Source organism: Chamaea fasciata, unplaced genomic scaffold (genome assembly GCF_029207755.1).
Source record: "Chamaea fasciata isolate MVZ Bird 193981 ecotype frontalis unplaced genomic scaffold, bChaFas1.0.hap1 SCAF_11, whole genome shotgun sequence".
Taxonomy (NCBI): Eukaryota; Metazoa; Chordata; class Aves; order Passeriformes; family Sylviidae; genus Chamaea; species Chamaea fasciata.
In genome coordinates, this window is record NW_027094096.1 from 854,193 (window position 1) to 879,872 (window position 25,680).

General features: G+C 38.7%; 1 long non-coding RNA gene across 1 annotated transcript; it reads right to left on the reverse strand.

Moving 5' to 3' along the window:
- Positions 1-11,349: 11,349 nt before the first annotated feature.
- Positions 11,350-25,521, reverse strand: LOC136295338 (uncharacterized). Its single transcript, XR_010722643.1, has 4 exons — positions 25,436-25,521; positions 17,697-17,856; positions 14,671-14,785; positions 11,350-11,806 (listed from the first exon to the last, which is right to left on the reverse strand). It is a non-coding gene; the product is annotated as an uncharacterized lncRNA (long non-coding RNA).
- Between the last annotated feature and the right edge of the window lie 159 nt (positions 25,522-25,680).

A 25,680-nucleotide genomic window follows, 5' to 3' on the forward strand; every position in this document is an offset into this window, starting at 1 on the left:
CCGATGGGCTCATTAACAGGAGGTAGTCCAGGCGGGGGTTATCTGTGAGCTGTGTAGCAAAGGTGCTGATGGGCCCATTAACAGAAGATAAGCCAGAGTGGAGGAGGCAGGGAGCACTGCCTCACCTGGTTTCAACAGTTCATGAAGATGGTGATAGAATATACTTCAACCCAGGAGAAGGATCCATTGAGAAAAGGCTCCAGAAGTCATCAAGTTTCAGTAAGGGCTTGAATACTTCTTATGTATTTTGACATCCTTGTTGGTATGAATTTAATAACACATGATAGAATCAATAAAGTTCTTTCTAAAACTACTGTAATTAGTTAACATTTTAAAATGTGTCTCCCAAGCCTCCATAAGGTTTTTATGTTTCAGGGACAGAAAACTTAAAGCAGTAATTTTATTAAGTATTTTCCTGTCTGACAAATCAGTCTGCACTTAGAGGTGTCAAACTGCAGACAGGTTTGGTGTACATTCTGCAGCTCAATATTTTTTTGGAGTAAAATGTGTGATTGTGCAGTGAAATGAAAATTGTGTTGCAGAAGAAGCAGACCAGTGGTAGAGAAGTTGTAAAGAAGCAGACAGAAACAATGCTTTTAAATACTAGAGTTATATTGGCAATTATATATTATTTTGCTCACTGTGTCACTTGAAAACAACACCAAACCAATCCAAGAAATAAACCTCTCCCCCCAAAAAAACCCCAAAAGATCAAAAAACTGAACAACAACAAAAGAAACAACAAAATTCCCAAACCCCCTCCGAGTTCAAACAACAGTCTTAAGATGGCTATGCTTAAGATAGCTGCTTTTTAATAGCAAATTCTTTCAAATTCTGAGACTAGAAATAGCATAAACTAAAAGCCATCAAGATGGACAGCAAATCCATTTTCTATTGTATTGGCACCATCTGAGAAATATGAAATAAGTCTACGGCTATTTTATTCTCTTAAACATACAGAGTGGCCAGGGATTTAACTGCAACTCTCTTACAGAAATGTATATATTACTCAGGAAAGGCAAACTGATTTTTTTTCTTGGTACAGTATATACATGCTGATTTCTGTGTCATTAGAATTTGAGGATATAGTTTCATTTTATGCTCTACTTAAGAAAGATGTAGGTGCTACCAATCTATGCATTTCATAAAGTCTAACATTTGTCTTTCAACTTTCTGATAAAGAAGAAAAAAAATGAAATAGGGGGCAAGCTCGCTTACTACTTGCAAAAAAGGTGTTAGGATGTTGAAAAGCTAATATGTTATTGATTGAAAAAAGAATCTTTTTCTAGGCTCTCTAAAAAAGTAGTTGCCCTTAAGATCTTGGTATAGCAGCATTTAAAATAAGTTTCTGACATGCTCATGATGTACCTTTTTTCATTTGGTCTCTCTTCAAACTTGCTTAACAGGAAAGCAAAATCAGTTCTTAGAGCCTGAAATACATGGAAAACCAGTTGATTTATGGAATTTATTTATTTATTTATGGAATAAAAGAAAGTTCATTAATTTCTATAAAACTGTAGTGTTTTTATTAATACAGATCTTTAATCTAAATATGGGTTCAACATTTTACTTTTAATGCATTTTTTTGAAACAGGTTTCAACACATTCTGTTTATTAAAAGCATTTTGTCACTAGAATACAAGACCACATGGCAGAGAGAACTGAAGGTGAATCAAAACATATGATTTGATATCTCTTTTCTTTCACATGAGAATCCTGGTGTGCATAAAAGCTCTATGCCAGAAACATCAGTAAATTGTGATTTGATGAAAGCAAATCTCTTTGCCAGGAGCTAATTTGTGCAAAAACTTCTCATGAAGCTGCTACAATTTAGACCTCAAATCAGAATAAACCTATGATCTTTATACTTCTTTGTATCTCAGATCTTGCCAGGAACATTTGCTTCAGTAATTGACAATATTGATGAGACAGTAAATGTATCTGCTATGAAAGTAAGCAAAGGAACTGTGCTTGTCTTGGGAGATGTTTGATTATTTAGAAAGTATATTTATCCCTGTAATTATTTAATCTTCAGACTGGGATAGCAGTGTTTCTTTCCCTTTTGGTACATAACTGACAAAACTGTTTCCACGTGGAAAAAGAAACTTAAAGCAACAGTAGTTTCCCCACCATCCTCAATGTGTTTTATCAGTATTCTAATCTTTCACGACTATAGTAGAGATTAATATGTAAATGTTGGATCATGGGCCAGTCTTGTCAGCACCTACTGCAAGAATGTGAATGCAGGATATCTGATTTAGCAAATCAATTTAACAATTGTATCACATCTCCCCTGTATTTTCCATAGTGGACTGTTTAGCAGACAAGCTTATGTAGAGGTTGAAGGATATTCCTACTGATACATTTTAAATCCGACATTATTTCCCATTCCATAAAGAAGTATCAATTTTTCTGGATTCTCAGCTTCCACATACAATGTCCTTTCACCTACATGTTTTCTCATTTTGCAATTTTATAACTATGAATCATTACATTTAGCAAATGACTTGCAGGTCCATCCTGCTTTCTCCGCTGCTGTCTGCAGAATGATGTCCCTCTGAACTCCTCTTTTTTTGTGGCACTATTTCCATTAATGTATTATTACAAAATCTGATATTACTTTATTCCAAGTAAGAGTGAAGAGATGATCTTTCCTCTGAAGACACCAATTGCTTCCTGTGTCAGGCAGCTGAGCTCTCAGTCCCTCTCTGCAGCAGGATGTGTCTGTCCCCTGGGGCAGTGCAAGCAACTGTGAAGCATAAAATTATTTGTTTTGCTAAGTAGCTGTTATGACTAATTGTACTACAAGGGAGTCTGGGGAGCCCAGGCACAGACGAGGATGTTGCATGAACCTGGAGCTAATTCTTCACTGATAGTAAGAGAATTTGGCCTGATAATGAACTAACAAAACCAAAGTTCTGAAGATCTGGCACATAGGATGGGTGGTAGTGGACTTCAGCATGTGTCATGTGTCAGGTGTTGTGTTTTGTGTTTGCTCTTGGCAAAACACTGCAACTCCTTTCATTCAGAAATTATGCTGAATTTCTGAAATTTGGGAATACAGCATGTGATTGATGAATACCTGCTGGTGTAAAACCAAAAATAACTTCCCCAAATGTCCATACACTTCTAACATTACAATGCAAGAAAATTAAATTAGAAGGAAAGTCTACTTTGTTTACAAGAATGTTTAGAATTATTTTAGCTGAAACTTGTATTTCTCAGTTTTTCTTAGGAAGATGCAGAGAAAATCACTGTGAAAGCTTTCCATGCCAAGAAGCAAATGTAACACTCTCTTTATGTGAGTCTAGGCTGGACTGTTTTGCCATTTTTTTCTGCTGAGGGGAAGATAGTAATTTTTTCAAAGAACTTATAATGTGTGACTGAATAAACACTGTAGGTGGTAGGCAGATGCAGTGGACCTTGAGAGGGCTATTTCAGTGATTAATCAACTTCATATTTCTGACACCTCTGATTCCTCAGCTCCTAAATATGATATAAAGAGCTATGTGAACTGCAAGTTCATAATGGTTTATAAAATGTAAGCACAGTCCCTTTTCTGTGATGCCCAAAATGGATTCTTCATCTTCTGCACTGGTGCAGTGCTTCTCTTGAGGCTTTAGCCTGCATTTCCTGGCTAGCTCTGGCACTGACATCGCAAAAATGTACCATCCTCTATCCTGGATTACAATCCCAATCCGTTGGGTCCTTGCCTTAGCAGAAGCATGAACAACACGAGAAATAAAAGGATGGAACTCCAGTGGGGAACTTCAACTGGGTTTTATTAAACCCACGTGACCTCTTTCCACCCAGGAGTCAGCCACCGGAGAGCACTGAACTCGTGGGTTTTTCACCTTAAGTGTGGGAGTAGGGGAGTGGGGAGGAAACAACTTGGAACCAATCCAGAATGGGAAGGGAGTGACCTTGAACATAAATGACAACTTATAGGATAAATCAAGGGACAAAAGGGGAAGGGGGACTTGGACCCCACCAACCACTGGATGTCCTCACCAGAACTTTCCAGAGATCAGGGTGAGGCTTCGAAGTGACAGGCAGGACCCAGGTGTCACATAAATGATGATTGATTAATAACAATAACTGGGGTAAACCATAATGGGGTAAAATATAGGGTCCATGGAACAAACCATTATAAAACAACGAAATCATGCAGAAACTTGGAAAAACCCCAAATCCACCACAATAATCTTCACTGCTTTTAGGCAGTCATTAGACAGTAAGTTGTCTCAAACTCATCCTAGAAATTTTAGGGAAAAAGTTAGACCTTAATATCTGGGAATAGTACTGCTAAGTGTATGTCAGAAAAAAAAAAAAAAAAAAACAAAAAAAAAAACCAGCTTTTTTTTTTTGTAAAGATAGACACCAAATCTTGGAGTAATTACTAATTTTAGGATATTAACTTTCCTTGTGTACTGACTGTAGCTGTATTTGTTTAGTAAAATGTGGGGAACTGTACATTGGAATGCAGGTCTTGGGTGGTGGGGAAGAGGGATGTGGTTTGTGGTTTGTGTGACTAAGTCTTTGTGCTGCTCTATTATCCAAAGTCTGGCTTGTAATCTCTTGCAAAGAAACAATTATATGAGTAAAGTTTTTCCATTCAGGTTTGATATCTGAAGAATAACTGCAGTCTCTGTGCCATGAAAAGTGATTTAACTGCTCTGTTGATAGTGATACTGTCAGGTCAGCCTGGGTCTGCAATTTTGCTGTAGCAAAACGTTTCCTTGGAAAGCTCCTCCCTTCTGAACATGCTTTCTCCTAATTAATTCTTGGTTTGGGTGTGTGTTTCTTATACCTTTATTCTTATGAACATCCATAACCACATAGAGAACAGGTCATCTCATCCCCTCCAGGCTGGAACACCTAGTGCCCAGCGACCAGAGAAGAGAGCTGTCTCCTTGTGGCCCAGGTCATGGACCAGAACTTTTCTCACCTGTCTTATACAGTTTCAAACCACTTCTAGCACTAACCAGTGAGTCTGGGAAAGATCATCTCGCTGATAAACCAACATGACATTGCTCACCAAAGTAAATGAGGACTCTTTATTCCTGTTGGTAGGCATAATTCTGAAATATCAATAGACACACCTCTCTTGTTCTGAGTGCAAACCCAAAAATTTCCAGGTTTACCCATTTTTTACCCTAAACATCTGACTTAAAGATCATACTGTTTTTTATAGGGAACACACAATCCATACACCAACAACAAATACTTAGCCATCAAACTAGAGCAAAATTAGGACAACTCTGTTTGCAAATAAGAACCTGCCAATGAAATATCTCAAAGAACTGGAAGGAAGAAACCATATTTTTATCTCATGCTTCCTTACTCAGATAACCAAAGAGACATCTGGAAGACTTGTAGTAAGCTACAGTCAAAGTAAAAGAAATAATATATAATGTATCTTTTCACTACAACTATTAAGATAGCAAGATTGTAAATTTATCTTTGTCTTGGGTTTTGTAAAGAACATGTTATTCTATTCCATCTGTTGAAACTGGGTGGAGCAGAATTGCTTATCTTTGCCCAAATGGGTCAGTGTCACTTATCAGATGGTGGAGTGCTACTATCTCTCTTCATTGTTTCACTACTCCCATGGGGATATCTTCTGCTAATGGACCATTAAAGCTCACCAATGACATGACACATTACATCGTGCTATTGTAAGATGCTCCACACAGGGAGGAGAAGCCAAACCATCTTAACCAAGATAAAAAAAAGCCACAGTGCCACTAGGTATCCAGTTTTCCACCGGATCCCTGGAGGAAGACCGGACACATCTCACCATTATTGGACCCTTTTTCTTCAACGAGACCATCTCTACTCCAACAGAACCACATCTGCTGCTCCAGGAGGGCTTCCTTTGGACTGCTTCCAACACCCTGACCAACAGGGTGTCAGGTTGTATTTCTGACTCTGTCAGGGTTTTCTAGGGTTTCCTGTTTGTTTGTTTGCTTGCTTATTCTTCTGTACTACAACATTTGTATTTTTATATCCCTAGTAAAGAACTGCTATACCTATTCCCAAAATCTTTGCCTGGCAGCCTTTTAATTACAAATTTATAATAATTTGGAAAAGGGGGGAGGGGCTTACATTTCAAGAGAGATTCCAACCTTCCCTGGCAGATACCTATCTAAACCAAGACAATCTTTTAAAGAAAACAAAGCAGTGAAACTATTTATAGCCTTGACATGAATTATTTGTGTGTGTATGAACACATATACCAAAAAGCATGCATATATGTTTAATGGAAATACATTTTTAAAAGCCTAATTTTTTCAAGCATAAAATTACATCATGGGGTGGGAGGGAAGAAAAAGAAGACATGATAGAAGATTCTAGTTTTCAGACTGTTTGTGTGATAAACTTCATAAACACCATGTGTCTTAGAAATACATAACAGAACTTATAAAGCATTTATGGAATTTAGGGACTGTGAAAATTGCAACTGCTGGTATCTGGAGTAGTAGAAGGGTTGTACTTTTTACAGAAGATGACATCTTTATTGCCTTGGCTGACTGTAACCATTGCTTTGTACAGAAAAGGAAGAATCACGTCTGTAAGAAAAGTATGAGGCTTGAATAAGTATTTTGAATGGAGATGATGTGAAGCATTATATTTTTTCTTAAATATTCTACTTTTCGGTAAATTATGGAATACTGGTTATTTTTAATTAATTTTATTTTGAGTCCAAAGTGAGAAATGTTCATATAATCCATAAGCTGTGATATATGTCTGGGGTCATTACAACTCATAATTTGAAGTTAAGCAGGCTGTAAACCTTTCCTTCTCTGGATTATTGCTTGATACAGGTTAGCACATGGTCAGAGTGTAATGAACCAGGTGTAAACATATCAGTCTCTGAGGGTCCAGCCTTTGCAGAGAAGTGGCTGAAATGAATTAGCGAGACTGCTCTTCAGAAGTGTTTTGTAAAGCAAAAGGTTTAATAAGGAAAAATAACAAAATAACAAACGTTACAGAAAACCTCTGACACCTTGCTAAAACACTCCAAAATCCTCTCTTTCCTTTGTCCCTCTTACTAAATACTGAATGTTTTAGGAGGGAAAACGTGGGTTGCTGCCAGTAAGTAGAGATACAGGGTTTGAAGAACAGTGACAAGGTCGAATAGGTGCACATCTCTTGGCCCTGAGCCAATTACTGCCAGGAGGGTATGAAAAAATCTAGGTAAACTTCCTAAAGTGTCTACAGGTAAACTGAAACTCTTTCCCTATTTGGAAGCACCTGCTGGGGGTGTAGGAAATGCTTTACTACAATTGCTCATCTCTGTGACAACAAAGTTAGTGCAGCATATAGCGCATGAAAAAGTTGTCTCTGTATGAATTAGAGAGGTTGGAGCATAACATTAATTTGAAAAACTCTCTGCATTTGTTTGTTCAATGTCATTACTCTAACCAACAGATTTTCTGTAAATCTTATCTCACTCATGTGAAAAAAGTTTCAGACGGAGGAGTCAAGATCCAACTATTAGATCCCTTTCCCTCCCTTATGTGTTGATGACTATGTACAGTTTTTCAGGGTGATGCTTCTAAATGTTGGACATGTAAAGCACCTGCCCTGAAGAAAATATTTTGTTTTGAGTAAGATAATGCATAATCGTAAAGGTCTGAGTTACTCAGCGAAGTGCCTTACCCTCAATAGCCAAATAACCATCATACCCCTTGGTGGTTGAGATAAAGAATAGAAAACTGTGGAGAAGGAGCAGTTTTGTTAATGTCCAAGACAGTAAAATTAGAAATACAGTAAAGACATAGCTGATTCAATTTCACAGTCCCTTAGTAGACCCTTGAATCTTTTCCAACACATTCTCTCTTTTCCCTGACTTCTTAGCGGATCCCATCTCTTTGCTTTGTAAAGTTCCCAGCCTTGTCATTAATTCTGTTTTTCCACAATGCCTGGTACCATAAATCCCTCATCCTAGCTGAGATCACAGTATATCACTTAATTTTGTTTAGGCACAGGATAAATACTGCTCTTATGTTGAACAATGACCGTGTTTGCAAAAAAAGTAGGAATAGAGTGTAGGGAAGACATGCTCCAAAACCAATGGCCTTGCCAAGTGCTCTTTCTCAGGCTTAACCTGAACACTCAAGTTCTCTCATTAAAAAAAACTACCACAGACAGTCCGGGTATCTGCTGAAGGCAGAGATAAATAGCCTGGAGATAGTAAAGGCAAACAGATCACCTGGAGTTGTAACACATGGTCTGAGATACTGCTTGAACCTTTTATTTTTCTAAGAAGAGTGGCAAGAATGAGATTAAAAAAAAGAAATATTGACTTCTCTGGACAGAGACTGTGCAGGCTATGGCTGCCCACAGTGCATTGTGCCAAGCCCACAGCTTTCTTCTCTCAGCAGCAAATTTCTCACAATATTTGTATAGCACTGCAATGAGAAGGGCTTGGATTTGGGTGGGGTTTTTTCCCCTTCACCTTAGAATTAATAAATAGTAACAACAAATTTTAACCTCAAACGAGATGAAAATTATTGTTGACATATTTCAACCCTCTGTAATCTGTATCTGGTTGAAAATTGGGTTGTCTGCTTCCTAACTCAGATTTTTTCTCAGCTGGTTTTGAAAAATATTTCTGCTGTTTTGAGTTGTCTTTGGTAGCTAATTTTCTGTAGGAGCCCAGCAGACAGAAGGAAGCATTACATTGACCTAACTGAGGCATATTCACCATGAAAACAAAGCACAGGGGTCAGCTTGTGGTGAAAGTGGGAGGGACAGATAGATCACACAGAGATGCACCTTTTATTCTCCAAGAAAATTGAGTCCTTTTATCTCTTGCCATGTATTTCTAACCCTTCTGCTGCTTTTTGCTATCTTGTGCCCCTGTTTATTTCCTTTAGTGGCAGCAAAACAATAAGGATTGCATTAACAGTAATGTACATCTATGGAGTTTTGTGAATTGGAGGGCACTCTAAACCTGCTAATCTGTTTTCTTTCCTTGCAAGGGGAAGGGCTGCAAGATTTAAAGAGATTTTTTGCAGGAGAAATGTAAAATGGAGGTGACATAAAACATAAGGCACTGAAAAACAGTCAGATACAACCAGATGCACTAGAACAGCAAATGCAAAATGTTTGGGATTCTGCACTGACATCACAGATTTCTTGATATAGGTCTCCATGAATTCTCTGCTTTCTTTGTATGTAGAGCAAAATGCAAAGAAAGAAACTGGAATGCTTTCTAACATGCTTTTTGAAGACTGGTTTGAACTTAAATACACAAACATGCATCTCAGACATGTACTTCTTAAAAAAATCAATCAGATCCATTGATAAATTCTCCAAGACATTCACTATAATTTGATTTATAACAATGTAGCATAACTTGAATTCTTGCCTATGTAAAAAGGATCAATGTAAAGTCACTATTACAAAGATTTATTCATTAGTACACAGTAGTTTCTGTCTGCCTAATTAAATCTATGGTATCCAAACAAATTAGATTGGGTCAAAGTTTGTGTACAAAGTAGCTTGCAAGTGCTGCATCTGCAGTGCCATTTAGTTACTGCAATTTTTCAGTGGCAGTCTTAAATTATGAGGTATTACAAATGCAGACATTTCCTTAACATTGACAATGTCATTTCGGGCATCCTTAATGACATGATAATTTTTATTGTTGTGGTTTGCTATCTCATTCCTTCCCAGAAATGCCTCTGAGGCTGTTCAAAATAACACAAAAACTCAGAAGGAAAAAGTCACTCATAATTCTTTGCCTGCTTCCTCACAGCTTTGTTGTCTATAGGAAACCTTTGCAAAGGAATATAGTTTGCATAAAGAAAATTAAAAGGTATGTGAAGTTGCTTATTTAAAGTTTTAGTTTAATGAAACAAAAATGAAAGCTCTCTATTTCACAAACATCTCTACAGTTTTTGAAGATAATTACTGTGATTACATGGGTGTGTCTACACAGTGAGTAATATTCTGGATAAGAGCAAAGATGAGTGAGAAACAGTAGGTGTCATAGCTCACTAGGAAAAAGACAAGGTAAAATGTGTAAAACTTTTTCTCTCTGTATTCCTATGGTATCGAAGGAAATGTAGCTTGCAGGTGTTTAAGAAGGGTATTTGTCAAGTGCTTTTGTAGCACGAATGTACTACAGTTGACCCAGTTAAGAGACTGTGTAGCTTTTTTTTGGGGGGGGAGGGGGAAGGGGAGAGGGGGCACAGAGGTATTTCTGTGTTTTTTTAAATTTTATATTTAAAATATTTTAATAATTTTTTAACTGCGCTTTTCTCATGTCTAGCACACACATGTGAGTTCATGGTGGCTGGAGACTGATGTGATCTCCTGCTGGGGAGGCAGCAAATTTCCTGGTAGCTCCCAACTTATTCCTGACTGATTTCTGGAGATTGTTTTATCCCACAGCTGCATTAATATGTCATTGCACTCCTATCATGAGATTGACTGATTTTCAGTCTAGAGATTTTCACAGCAATGAATCTGTTTGGTGTTTTGGTTTTTTTCCTGGCATGCTGTCCCAATGGAGTGGTGTATTTCTTTCGCACCTCCTGTGTTGCATTTGAAGAAGAACAGTGCTTGAGTTTAGAGGGACATTAAGACCCTATGGTTAAGATATCACCTAGGGCTGATAGTTTGTTTTTTGAATCCATAGGAATACAACAGGCAGAGAAGATGAAACCGAATTGAAAAATAGGGTCGTAGGATGAAGTGGCATAGGACACTTCAGGAACAAAATGTTATTCAATTAGGGTTTTTACTGATGTATTAAAAAATATGAATTAAAAGAGTAAAACAAAATTAGTAGTAGATAAGACTTGGAAGTCAATTGCAAGAACTGTATTTCCAGAAAAAGCTAGTTTTTCATATATTTAATTTGCTTGTGGATAGTGAATCATGTATTTTAAAAAGCACCTGTATCATACTTCATGGCAAGGGGGAATGAGGCACACAGAGTGAATGTGTTTCAAAGCCCCAGATTTGTCCACTTTTGTTCAAAGCCTCTGGAAATATTGCTCTGGTCACTTTTATTGTTCTTCAAAATGATCAGTGGGCACCTTCATTTATTTGATCAATGACACAGAAATGAAAGAATGAGCACATTTAATTTTTGGCAAAATATGATGCTTCTGCAGTCAAAGAAGAGGAAAGGCATTTTTATGGCAGATGTAATATGTATATGCATTGAAACTATATTTGTGCATCAAAATCTAAATATCCTGTATGTATCTGTTTCGTACATATTTCCTAGGAGCTTTGTAAATTCATTTCTGTGTGTTTTCTGTTGGAAAATGAACTGAAATACAAAAGTAACATATTTTGAGCTTTTTATTTCTATATGTATGCTTTTGTTTACATTACCTGTCTGAAACAACAGACTAGTACATTGTTTTGTCCAATACAAATGTTTCGGTATGCAGGTATTCTCCCTGTTCATAAGAAGTTAGAAGATCCCTGTAGTTAGACTCCACCTAAATTTTACTTGAGTTTAGTATTCCAGTAGATTGACTAGAGAAGTTCAGTTGGATAGAACTTACACAATCACCTTGTCCTACTGCCTGACCGTTCCTGTTTCATTCTAAAAGTCAACAATGACATTTTCTGCAGCTACTGTGCTCAAAAGGAGCCACAAGAAAGTGGTTTCAAAAACTCCATTTAACAGAAGGTAGATACATGACCATGTAGATTCTTTGGAGTTGTCCTGCTGTACTTGGTTGCTGCTCCCAAAGTTACGAGAGAAAAATGTGCACATGGAGTAAGCACTGCACAAATGTGCAACCTGGGCCAGTTCTGAGGAGTTCATAACCTAAGCAAGAAATGAAAGGGAGAAAGGTTTATTATGCAATTTAAGTAATGGGAAAAGCAATATTTAAAAGCTGTCCTAACTTCGAGGATTATTATGTAGAGGCAATACAAGGTTTACTCACTACTTTGAAAGGAAACAGTTGTGGCATCTTATTCCAATGTCAGTGGCTTCTGGGTCTATTTTCATCCGTGCTACAAATCTCTCTCAGAATGGTAGTATTGACTAAAGTAGAGATTACTTGTTCTTTGAATTTTTATTCTTTCAAAAGACAGATAAAACCTCTAATTGATTTCTTGCACAGAGTGCAGAAAAGGAAAATCCTGCTGAAATCATCCTTTATTAAACATTACCTCCCACTGTAGTTATTAGGATGAAATCTTTCAGATGATAGGTTTCGAGGGCTTTGTTTTTTGTTGTTTTGATAAGCTCTTTTCGCTTTGGATGGTTAAAACCAAGTCCCAGTCAGTGTTTTAGAAACCACACACCTTCCTCTGTCAGGGATACTTCGGCGTAAATGCAGTGAAGACTGGGATGAAATTTCCATCTTACAGCAGGCACTTGGCAGAGTAAGAAATGCTGGCTCTAGTTGACAGCAGCACAGTACGGGGGAGTATCAAGGGGCTCTCCTGTGTTTTTCTAGCTAAGCTTTCTTGCATCTAGAGCTCAGCTGCTGCTCCACCTTCCTATGTGCTCTCTTCTCCTGGTTTACCTCCATCCCTGCTCTCTCCTTCTTATGAGGAGCAGAGATGTGTTCCTGGTGCTGGAGGAAACCCTGCCCTGCATGAGGGAAGCTGCGCCTGTGGTGCTCTGCAGGGAAGGGATTGCATGCAGCAGGATCCAGGAGAGTGGTCTGTGCACTCTCCCAGGAACTGCAGTGTTCAACAGGGCTGAGGGAACACACCTGTGTGCAGCTACATGGAAACTGCCAACTGTACTGCACTCTGGGCCTAAAGTGAGCCTGGGAGTATTTGTGGGGCTCATCCCTCCTCTCAAACAGCAGTATTTGCTAATTTAAGAGGCCCACAGCTCCATTTAAAGTCATCTAGTATGATTCGAGCTTTTTAATACAAAAAGAATAATTAAAATCTGGATAAATATGTAAATTTTCAGGTCAGTTTAAGGGGAAGAGGTATTTTTTAGCAAGGAGAAATGGGCGGTATGATTGAAATGAAATTTTTATTGGTCTAAAGTCTTATTTGTGAGTGCGAGAGTTCCTGCTTTATTTCTGACTCTATCACTTGGGAGCATGGGAGCCGCCATAGTGCATCCAACCAGTCATTTGATTGCTGCAGCACATTTCCAGCAGTGACCACTGTGAAACACTCTGGAAAAGGCCAGGAAAACCTGGGAGGAGGCCAGAGTGGGGAGCACTGATCCTGAGAAAAGTGAGGAAAGTAGCTTCTTTTTCCTCCTGCTTTTGTTTTGGTTTTGTCTGGATGAAATGGATTGAAAGAAAGCTCCAAAGCCATCATCAGTTTGTGACAGCATTTTAAATTTTTCCTTTTGATAATTCACCGAAAATTAAAGAAACCGCTTAATAAGAAGGCATGGGGGGGAAAGGGATCCAGCTGCATTAAAAAGTACATTTAATCCAGTGTAGGAAAAACTATTTTTCTTCAGCACAACTAGAAAATGTGTGTACAGCTGCATCTACATCCTGCCCTCCAATCTGCCCCCTCCAGCCCACCTCCTCCACAGCTGGTAAATGTGTGTGTGCTTCCATGTTCTTTAAAAAAAAGTTATATTCTGCTTCTCCCACCTTTCCAAAGGGAGGTATCTCCAGGAATGCTTGATGATTTGCCCAAATCTAGGGCAAATTAAGGGGCTGTGTGTAGCCATAAATACTAAACACGTTTTGTGATGCAGAGTCAACAGAGTAATTCAGAGGTTTTCCACCAACAGTGCTGCACTACGTATTGAAAGTCAATGATGAAAAATGAGAGTTGAAGAAAAATGTATTTCTCTTAGATATTTTTTTTCTTCCCTCCCCTCCAAGCCTTCATTACCATATTTACAAGCTTTTAAAATACTAAACAAACTATTGTTCGAAAGGAATTAAGATCTCTGCATTGAACCTAAATGCCAAAACAGGAAGAAATAGCATATTTTTCAAGGAAAAGTCTCACAAGACTGATTTGTGAATGTGGGAGACAGGAAAAAAAAATCTTTAATAAATCCCTCTGGAAAGGAATAGAGTGTGGGTTTGGTGACTACCATAGGTCTTGTTTTAAACTGAGTAGTGGTAGTAGCTAATAGTGAATTTATTGGTTCTGATGCTAACACATCTCCATCATTGGATTAAGATGTAGAAATAGTTCTAACAGTTAAGGTGAGAACTAAATAAGCCTCTTTCTTTTTAAATGAGGATCCTTAGAAATTTGAGTAGAGAATTACTGCTCTGTATGCTGCCCATTGCATCTTGAACAAGCTTTCTGTGTTGGGTACTGAACTGGATCTTCAACAGCAAAAAAGATCTTTAGTCATCTGGAAATTTTAAAAGAAAGCCAAAGATTAATGTGGATACTGGTTATAGGTGGCATCCTCATTCCACCTGTATGATGCTGACACATTTCACTCTTCTTTGTTGTAACTGATCTCAGAATTCTACATGTAGATAAATACCGAAGGATTTTCCCTTGTAGACAACGTAGTTGTCCTTACTAATATCACTTTAAATCACCATGAAACATAGTGCATTTTTAAGTAGGTAATGAAGAGTGAAGAGATTGATTGACTGAGTGATTGATTGACTGAAAATATCACAGGGTAAACACAAGTAGAGAGGAGGGATAGGACTGAAAGAAGAGGTCACATGTGCAAATAACTGGCAAAGAAAAAAGAGAATATAATAAGGCTAAACCCACCATAACACAGAGAAATATAGCACTGGTAATGACTTGCATTCCTGCAGCATCTTTCATCCAGAATTATCTTCAGACACTGCAGAGATCTCATCATTCATCCCTCCAAAGAAGTCTCCTTTCAGGTGAAGGTGAGAAAAACGGATCAGAAAGATACAGAGAAGAAATATTGCTAAAATCGAGGGAAAGGGAAGCAGAGTAGGCAAACCTATTTTTCAAGAATGTTTTGCAAAGTATCCCACTCATAAACAAGTCATGGTCATGAACTGAAAGCATAAGATATTCTGTAATAATTTATACTGTATCTGGGACCTCATCCTGGGAAAAATAGTTGGATGTCTCACCTACTATGAATCTGGAAGACAAAACCCCCTCTGTGCTGTATTTTGGGGCTGGTCCTGTCACATGCAGGCATCATCTCCTTAGCCAGGGAATGGCCATGAGGGAACCGTGATCTCCACCCAGTCCCCGATTTGGACTGAGGATATAATACACTGCAGAGAATTGCCATTGCCAAAATCTTTAAGCTAGCTCAGCCGCCTCAACAGACCAATTTGAGTGGGACGTCCCCCTGAGCCGAGCTACAGATGGTGCATCTCAGAGATTTTTGGCTCTACAGCTGGAATATCTTTGCTTGGTGCAGGCTGGGAGCAAGGACTGAGAGAGAGGTCTGCTGTCTGTAATCCAAACTGATGTATTTCCCTGAATCACCAGTGACAGACAAGACCCTGAGTGCCAGGCACAGCAGGTTATAAACAGACCGGATCCAAGGGGCAAGTAGTGACTTCTGACCAATAAGCGGGGGGAGGGGGAGAACATAGGAGAGCCAAACTAATAGAAAACCAGTAAAAGGAGAACAAATTATACGGATGAATGATTTGACAGACATTGGCAGAAACTTCAGGAAAAGGGGTTGGATCTGACGGAACTGACAACTCTGGGGGAGCAGACACCTTTTGGGACAAAACCATGAACTCAGACCAAACAAGGGGGTACAGAACTGTCCTGGAACACTACAGCTTGAACAGATGGCAAAAGCAGGAGAATCCAGCAAGTCTCTTCAGACAAAAATATAATTTCAGTGATAGTTGAGGACTTAAATATTGTTTTCATCTTTTTTAAAACAGGGAAAAATTAAGGTAACATTTTTCTCCTATTGTTTCCAAGAAATATTACAGACTTATGAGTTGGAGGGGTTAAAGTTGTTTCTTCACTTTGCAGGTGCAGGGGCTTTCAACTCTGGCTCCCTCATAAGCTGGAACCATTTCAGGTGCAGTGGCATACTCAGTGATGGAACTGCACATAGACTCAGTCCCATTTAGAAACAGAGCATGATAATATAATTAGACGTACATTTATGACCACAGTTCCTAAACACAGGCAGGAGGACTCTCTTTTTCTCTCCTCATTACACATTTACTGAAGAATAGATTTGCATTTTGCAGCCACGCAGCCAAAGCCACCTTAGCCCATAAGAAAATGAGGTCATTCCAGCTCCAGCAGCAGCACTTCAGCGTGACAGGGAATGCAGCAATTCAATGAGGGGCACTGGAGTTTAATACCCATTCTCTGGGCAGAGTGAGAGCAGCTGTGCTCTGCCACATGGTGGCATGAGAAGGGACAAACCTTTGCCCTGGTTTCTGTAATCCTCAGGTGCAGTGTGTCAGGCATGTGTGAGGTGCAGTGTGGCCGTGTATGGACACTAAGTGATCACACCTGTCCCTTGTCATCTTCAGACAGGTTCATATTGACCTTGCCTACTGGAAAGTGCAGTCGCCTCTCCCAGTGCCTCAGGTGGAACTTCTGAGAACACACCTTATGTTGCCCCTTTGCAAAAAGGCAGAAAGACGTTTAACAAAATGCTGCAAAAGGACATGAATCCTCTCCACTTCTCCTTGCACTGTCCCCTACTGCCATTCTCCCATCAGGCAGATATTGTGGTGTGTAATTCAATTTTATGCAGCAGAAGCTGCATAGTTCTTGTCCATCCAGGTCAACTGGTAAACTGGTGCATATAAATAAAGATGCATGCACAGCCCAGGAAGAGAGATCCAAGTCCTCTGCACCTGAGAAAAACAAATAACTGTTACCTATGGAATAATTTAAAAATTCCCACTCTGTCTTCCAAATTTCATTTTTTGCTCATCTCATTCACAATAAAATGCTCCCTTCTTGTGCTTCTGTATTTACGTAACTTCATACCTGACTTCACAGTAGGTCTGCTGCAATTTTTGGGTTTCTTCTCTTGAAGATCAGGGATACTTTTGGTTTTCATTTTGTCTTCCGGTTCTGAGATTTATTCCCATTATCTCTGTACTTTCATTCTGGTAATTGACACTTTACCTCATTAGAGCTGAGCTTCTGTCTCTTTAATTTGTACCCATTTTACTGACGTTCCTTAGTCACCTGTGTTTACATGCTCAACCAAGAATTTCTGTGATAAATTAAGCTAAAAGATAAAGTAATTTCCATTGTGAATAAGCCCAAAACATCCAACCCAAAGCTGAAGTTTTAAGGCATTTGTTACACAACTTTGTTGTTGCCTGGTGAAGAAGTAGCTCCAGATTTCACTTTTAGAAGTTTTAATAGCTCTTGAAAATGTCTATATAATGTAGTGGTATTCCACTAGCAAGGCTTCAAGGATTATCAAAAGCAATTCTACTTAGATTTTTACAATCTATATTTATGCTAGAATGTCCTTTCCAGGTTCTGCAGGGATTCCAGAACAACTGCTAAACTGTGAAAGATTCTTGTAAACCTACGCAGCAACATCCATAAAATGAACATGACTGAACATTATTTGGGCAAATTGCCTCCTGAGGCTTTTGTAGCCTGCCCATGGAGCAAGCAGAAAGTCAAATGGCTTCTGGAAAAGATTGTTAGAGAAGACATAGAAGATGTTAGAGATTATAAGAGATCAGAAGTTACCTGGTGCAAGCAGGCAGCTCCAGCAGCTGCTGATGCCTGGGTAGATTTTAGCACTTGTCTCTTTAATTTGTGCAAGCAGATAAAACATAACACTGAGATACTTCTGTTTCAGCACTTCCATTCCTTGTGCTGGGCTCTGGATAGTCCTTTCTCCCTCTCTCTGCACCTGAGGACTTCAGCCATCAGTGTTGACCAAAGGAACCCATCAATGTGTCTGCAGAAACAGAGGAGTTTCTGGATGGAAGTTATAGGAAGGGAAATCTGTAAAAAAAATTGAGACAGTGATTCCTGAATTGTGCTCTAAAGCATCAAAATTCATATTCTTTTCATGACTTGCACCAAATGTGTCACCCATTAACTTGGACTTTTTTTGTTGTCAGTAAGGCCATACTCACTCATAACAGTTGACAGATCAGCCTGCTGTTCAACTTTTACCCAGAAGTGCTTTCTGCACCATGGAGTTCTTAACTGCTACTGTTACTTGAAATGTAAACTCACTCAATGATGCAACAGAGATAAGTTATCAGTCTTTATTCAACAATTTTGCATGGGATACTGGATGATTTTTTATTCATCCAGCAGAGCAATTTGTTATTATCCTTGGTTAGTTTTCAATCATTATAGTTTTAATAGATCTTAGAACACCATAGCTTTTTTTTTTCTCTCTCTCTCTCCTCTTTTTTTCAATACTGATATTCTAAAACATGTCTGTCCCTTAGTAAGGTAAAACTTTTTGTCTGTTTTTTTTTTTCTTGCAAGCAATTTTATTCAAATGCTCAGCAGAGACATTTGTAACCACGTCAAAAACATAAGCTGATGAAGTTCTCCAGATGTCAGTGAAATGACTGAAAGAAGAAACTACATCTGTAAATAGATGGCAAAGAAAAACACATGCTGCTGCAGCAAGAGAAATTATCTGTTTTTTTGGTTGTTTTTTTTGGTTTGTTCGTTTGGTTGGTTGGGGTTTTTTTGAAAAAACACTGCTGGCCCATTAAATAAAACCAAAATTATATTTCTGTATGAAGCAAGCTTTTACTATTCTTTGCAAATGAGATAACTGCATTTCTAAAAGGCATCTGTTATCTATAAGCAAAGCTCGTTGCTATAGAGAAAAAACCTTTGATGGTCTTATGGGAGACCAGGATAGCAAATATTGTTCTGCCATTAATCTACTCTAACCCAAAACCACCTGCACTTGGAAAAATATATGGTTAAAGTATTTATTAAATTATTTATAAGAATAAATTATTTATTAAATTAATTATTAGGCAAAATATTACTAGAGGACAGTAAGCCTTTAGTTTAATTTTTTTTCCTGTTCGATAGTTTTATTGGTACATTTCCAAGAGAGGGATTAGAGGACAATAGTCCTGTGATAGTGAACTGCTGGATCACAGGTGACAGTCAGCATCAGCCTTGTCAATGGGCATGATTTATTGAAGGCAAACAATCAGCCTTTATCAGAGTGCATGGGAAGAGCAAGTGGATATTGTCACATACCAATAATGAAGTGTCAAAAAGAGAGATTTCTAACGTAGAAATGAAACACAGCTACTTTGATTTCAGGAAATATACCCAAGTTCTAGTGATTTGCTTAGTACTAATGGTTTTTTCCTTCTGTCCTCCTTTATTTTTTTCCTCTGTTGCACCCTGATTTTCAGCCTTCTGATGATTGTTTATATATTTCTAGTAGAGTCTCTCACGAATGTAACATAAACAAGTAGATTGTTTTTGCATACCAGTCTGTGATGGACTTCTGAAATGACCACTGGGGTCAGAGAGGTGTCCCTTTTGTCCTCCAATCCTTGATCAAACTTCAAATCCTATTTAAACCCCAAACCATAATAAACAGCCCTTCTTTTCCTCACTTCAACCTGTCATGTGAGTGTGGTTCTTTCATGTCCGTAATAGCGACAGTTTGTTATTCTTTATCTTCTTTTTATCATTTAAGTGCCTGGAGGAAACCTGTTCCAAATGTTTTCTTCAGGCATGATGGTCAAAATAACCTTTCAACATAACAGTCCATAAGCTATTTATAACTATTTACATGTAGGGCTTTCTTTCTGCTTTGGTAGTCAGAGGGCTGTGTAAAGGTCTCAAATCCACATTAAAAGACATATAACCCCTACAGCTGTAGTTGCAATAATTGTCACCTTTTGTTGGCTTCAATCAGCAGGACAGCCTAGAGAACAAGGTGAAAATCTTCCTGTGCTATGTGGTGACAGTCTGATGCAGTAAAGTAAACAAATATTTTATGTCTTCCCTTAGCTGCTGTTCAGTGCTGGAAGCACCTGGAATCTGTAGATAGTATTACTTCTGCATCATGTGTTTGGAGATAAAGCAAAGAGTGATAATTCATAAAACTCAGAAAAACTACCGCTTCAAATCAAAGTCTGTTACAAGAGCTACATAAAGAACAACAGGAAGATTAAAACATAAACAAAAGACAAATTGGCATGCACATTTCAAGATGAATTAGAAGGTTTGTGATATACTGGTGAAAAGTGCCGGCAAAACATAATCAGAATGACATCCTCTGCAGTGGGGGAATTGCGGGCATCGAGCTGGCAGGTGGGATATTCTGGTTGCCAGGAGTAAATCACCGGTTTCTGGTAAAGGCAAACACATTCCTGGTGAGTCTTTGCTGAAATGACTGACCTGAAACACAGGAAATCTGGGGAAACTTTGCTCTGATGGAACTGTGTGTTTGTTAGGCCTGTGTGGGTATTGCTGCAAAGGGTCTGGGTTGTTACCTGGTCCTGAGAAATGTGCTCAAAACTGAGGAAAGCTCTGGAGGCAATAGAGCTTTTTGAAGGAATTTGGGAAAAAGAGGACCAAAAGCAGCAGAGAGTTTTAGCAGGGGAGGCAGTCTTCAAGTCTAACTCTGGTGATAAATGGGCAGTCTCTGATGCCTGCCACAACAAACCTGTGGAAAGTCATGAGTGTGGTAGACACTCTAAAAGAACATCTGGATTTGTGGCTTTTTAAACAAGATGCTGATCAAAAGAAGGATATTAATATTTATCTGTCATAAAAACTTCTTCTTATCTGTAAAGGTGGAAGTGGGATGTTTCATCTGGATATATGGAAAGCCTGTGATGATACATTAGGTTCATGCAAAACAAAAATTTGCTATGGGTAGATTAGGAACATACATGGGTTTTTAACTTGCTAAATTGCTATAAAGTGTCCAGAAACTACAGCAGTAGTGTAGTAGTGTGTTGTGCTGAAAAAGAAATCCTGGTGCATATTCCTTGTAGCTAAGGTGGAAATAAGTTCTGTCGTATGTCTTACTGTTTTACTGATTTTGACTGTATATGGAATGTGAGATGATGACAGCTATAGCTGGTCTATAGCTGCACAGATAATTTGGCTTAACCAGCTCGATCAGCCTAGCTCTTTGGAAGATGGAAGTAAACAAATCCCTTGGCATGTAGCAGATAGGTAATTTTCAAACTCAGACAGGGGACCCCAACCAATCCCTTTGAACCAGGAATGCACCCATATCATTGGCCAGTGAGCTGGATGCAGTTAAAATCCTTGACCAATCATGTTTATAAACATGGGCAATTTGAAGTCCCTATAGAAGGGGCCACCCAACAATAAAATTTGGCTGTTGCTGCATGAAGTTCTTGTTGTATTCCTGTCTCCGTCTTCAGTGACAGTGAGAGATTTCAGTTGGAAAGAAAATCATAATTTCTGTATGCTTCTATGCATGAAATCTTTGACATGAAAACAAGAACGCTGAACTGACAACTCCCAGAGGAGTTTAATGACTGATCACATACACTGTGGTCTCCTCAATCCAAAGGAGACAGATACTGAAATGGTATGTTTGTGTTGGATTGTTTCGTGCTTTTAAATACTGTTGGGGGTTAGGTTTGTTCTTTCTTTCTTTCTTTCTCTAAAGAATTTTTTCCCCATAAGTTACCAAGGAGACCAAGTGTTGGATACTTGAGAGTACTTAACCGAAACAAAGAGGTGGACAAAGTTGGAAGGGGGAGATAACGCAGGTAAAAGACAGAGCTTGAGGCAGCTTCGGGCTCTTCTTTTTTCGGCATTGGGGGAGAGAGAGAATGGCTGTTGATGGCTGGAAGAGTTCCACTGTGGCCAAAGGGATCCAGTCCAGGGAAATCTACTATCACCAGTTCGGCCTGAATCCTGAGCCTTCTCTGCCACACGCGGGACCTGGGCCGGCCCTGCCTCCCCTTCGGTTTCTTTGCCACAGCTCCTCTTGCTGCAGAGTGACCCTGCCCCTGCCTGCCGGGACACCCTGCCATCCCAGCTACCAGCCCAGGACTTTCCACTGTTCCAGCTTGGTGCTCTGAGGATCCTACAGGGGCACCGAGACCAAACTGCCCTGGGTTTTGTGAAACAAAGCCCTCAAGGTTCTTGGTACTGTTTTCCTTTGTTATTAATGCTGTAGTTGTTTGGTGGGGGGGTTTTTTGTGTTTGTTTGCTTTGTATTACATACTAGTAAAGAACTGCTATTCCTATTTCCCAAATTATTGCCTAAGAGCCTCTGATTTTAAATTTATAATTAAAAAAAAAAAAGAGGAGGGGGGGTGTTGCACTCTCCATTCCAAAGGAAACTGCAGCTTTTTTTTACCTGGCAGATACCTGTCTTCCCAAACCAAGACAAATATCTCTATTGTTAAAGACATGGGAGAAATTTATTTGCTAAAAGTGAGCAAGTGAAAAATTAATGGACTTCCTTTGTAGTAGGGGGTTATATCTTGGCCGTTTGGTGTTACCCCAGGCTGTTTTGAAGCCCCCTATGCAACAGAGGCTGCTGTGGATGCAGGGAACAGGTCACTAGGGGTTCTTGCCATTTGAGGAGACAACACAAACAACACCTCAGTCCAGTAGGATGACGAAGTCGCAGGGGAAACCCCGAAATAATAAAAGGAGTCGGCAGAGCAAACGCAGGTCCAACCAATATGATTACTACTACATTTCTCCTTTATTCTATGTAAAATGGCAGGTTTTATACTCTCTATATTGTTTACACTTATAGATACATTCTCATTGGTACATGGCACAGGAAAGAATGCAAACACCTATTGTTTTATAAACTGTTTAAGGTAGCTACTATGTCCACACCAATTACTATACTTGTTAACTACTATGAAACCCTTTGACCCTTGCAACACCTTAAGTGAATATTTTTACTGCGACACACACTTGGCACTAATTTCTATCTGCACCACAACCTCACAGGCCTCAGTGCCGTGGCCTAGAGGCCTAGCATATTGCTTTGTCTGGATGATTCAAGTACAACTCATCTCCTACAGGATGAACTGACCATCTTTGCATCCCAGAGCAAGTTAGAGATACTGTGGTGTACAGACCTTGCCTACAGGTTCTGCTCCCACCTCCTCAGAGCTAAAGCATCTTCAGTGTTCTGTGCTGGTGGCTGCCTGGCTGTCTGATAGTACAAATAATGTGCAGTTTTTGTAACTAACTAGGTAACAGCAACTGGCTTAAATCCTGATAGTAGATGAGCACTATACGATGCCCAAGAAAGAGCATTTTAGAGACTGAAACCTGGTCTCAGTTCTATTTGTGTAAAATCCTCCAGTGATACAAGTCACAGATATAAAAAAAGGAAATGGTTTTTCCAATTCACTAAACATGCATCTGACTTTTTGTTCTTTGCGACACATGAAAGAAGTTACTGTCAGGAATTAAAAATGCAGGTAGAAGTACAGGTCCTAAACATACCAATATTAAAGTAAAACCTTAAAAGAAAAGAATCAAAGCTATTGATGATCCCTTTTATTGAATATTAAAGACTTTCTATAAAATGACTGCTTTTTCCTTTCAATTCATGTCTGTTTATCAGTGTCTGGCAGCAGCATTTCCATTATCAAATTCCAGCACACGGTAATGTTGGCTCATCAGGATGTCCCTTGGGTATTTCTTGGACATGTGATCAAGGCATTTTTCCCAACTTGCTGCCTTTGATATCACAGGAGGTATCATTCTTTGGAGTCATATTTGAGGTTGCAGGTTGATGAGAAAAAGGATTCAGCAGGTGCACAGCAGCACAGGTACCTTGACTTTGGCTTCAAGGATAAAATATTGCATTCACCAATAAAAATCAGGCAGTGCTCTCATTGTGTCTATCACTGTCTTTTGCATGCACTTTCTGAACAGAATTCCTTTTAGCTGAGGGGAAATTCTGTAAGGGTAAGCTTAGGAAAAAATCAAGACTTAGCTCAATATCTACTCAGATCCTAATGAAAACCTACCCTAAGGTTAGTTTACTCACCAGATATTCTCTTCCCATTATATTTGCTTTCTGAGACTTCATACAGACTTCATTGTTGTCCTGATTCAGTAAAGTATATACACAGTCAAATCTCTGGAGTAGCTCCACAGAGTAAAAACCAAGTCACAAAGCCAGTAAACTACTTTTGCTTTGTATCTATGCGCATTCTGATTTACTGCTCAAATGGTATCAGCAAGTCAAAATGAAAGAAAAGAGTTGACTGTTAAAGTTATATAACAGTTTTCAATCCATCAAAGATGTAAAAAGTGGCCCAACTTTCATTTTACTAAAATTGGTATGCTGATGTGATTCTGGCGTGTTCTTATCCATGTCGGAAAGTTTTGTAGTCCAAACCGTGTGGAAACTTGAGTTAAAGTAATTGGGTCTTTTATTTCTCTGCAGTGACTTTTTCTAACTGTTCCTTGTTACTTTCACCCAGGACTATGGTGAGAACAATCCTAATAAGCCAAGCAGAACTTTAAAATTATAAACCCCCTAGTAGGGTTTTCATTCTGTGCACAGTACACATAGTACAGGAACCCCTAAGTATTATTTGCTTCACATTGTACACTTCCAGCACCATAACTTCAAAGATAGGTTAAAAAAAAAATAGTTTGCCTTAAGAGATCTTTCCATCAATCATATTCTATTCATTTTTTTGCAGTTAAGAAGTACAAAATATGTTCATGGTTTGCAGTTCTTGTTGTTTAAGAGGCAAATGGTTCATAGCATTGTGTTCCTGTGGATGACTTGTATATTATTGGAAGAATAAAAAACATCTATCTGGATTGGTCTTTGGCTTTAATTAAAAAATAACACCCAGAATATTGCATGTCTCTCACTTCATAAGGGAAGTGTCACACATCACAAATCATTTCAAAATTTTCTTGAACTTTGTGGAACCTATTACTGTTTGAATGTGTTCTTTGGCAAAGGAGAAAAGAAGGAAACTATAGTTCTTAGAGACTTGCTTATATTATCCTAGAACCCACCAAACACGTTAAGGCTGGTTCTCTATTTGGAATGTTACTGTCACAATCTCATTCGAGAAATACATAAAATCTATGTAGCTGGAGGAATAAAATTAGATTGTTGGTCTATCTATAAGGTGACTCCAAAGGAGTCATAGGACCATACATATAATCCTGAGTGGCAGGTTTTAATGTGCATCTTCAAATTAGCTGGAAGATCCAAAGTCAGGAACAGGTTTCAGTGGCTATTTTGATGAGTGCTCTGTGTTTTGCCAGTCTGAAAAAAACTGGGAAATGGGCTGTGTGAATGGCAAGGACTGCTTAGGAGCAGCTCTCAGAGGTGTCTCTGTGAATCACTTAGTTATTACTCAGTTACACTCAAAACATTCTTTGTCTCAGGAATTCCAAGGTGAGGATATATCAAATCAGTGGTGGTGTAACTAAATAGATGAATAACTAGATAATGGGATAAATTTGGGTCAGAAGTTCTCTTGCATCTCTGTTATATTCAGATTTTTGTGAATTTCTCATCCAGAGTTTGCTGTGGAAATACACATCTGAGGACATGTGCAAGATGTGCTTTCTATTGCCTTACGTTGTTCTTGTTTGAGAGAAGGAAGGTCTCTGTTCTTATCCCACTCTTGTTGTCCTGGTGTCAGCTTCTGTCTCTCTGGTTCTCAGTCTGTAAAATGAAAAAGGCTTCTTTGAGTCTCAATCTTGACATGTAGTCAGAAATTTTCTAAATATCCCTGAAATTTTGGCTTTGTTATCATCTATCTCAAGTCTGAGTTTTTGCTTTGTAGTAGAAAATAACTCTCAGAGATATGAAGGAGGGTGTTT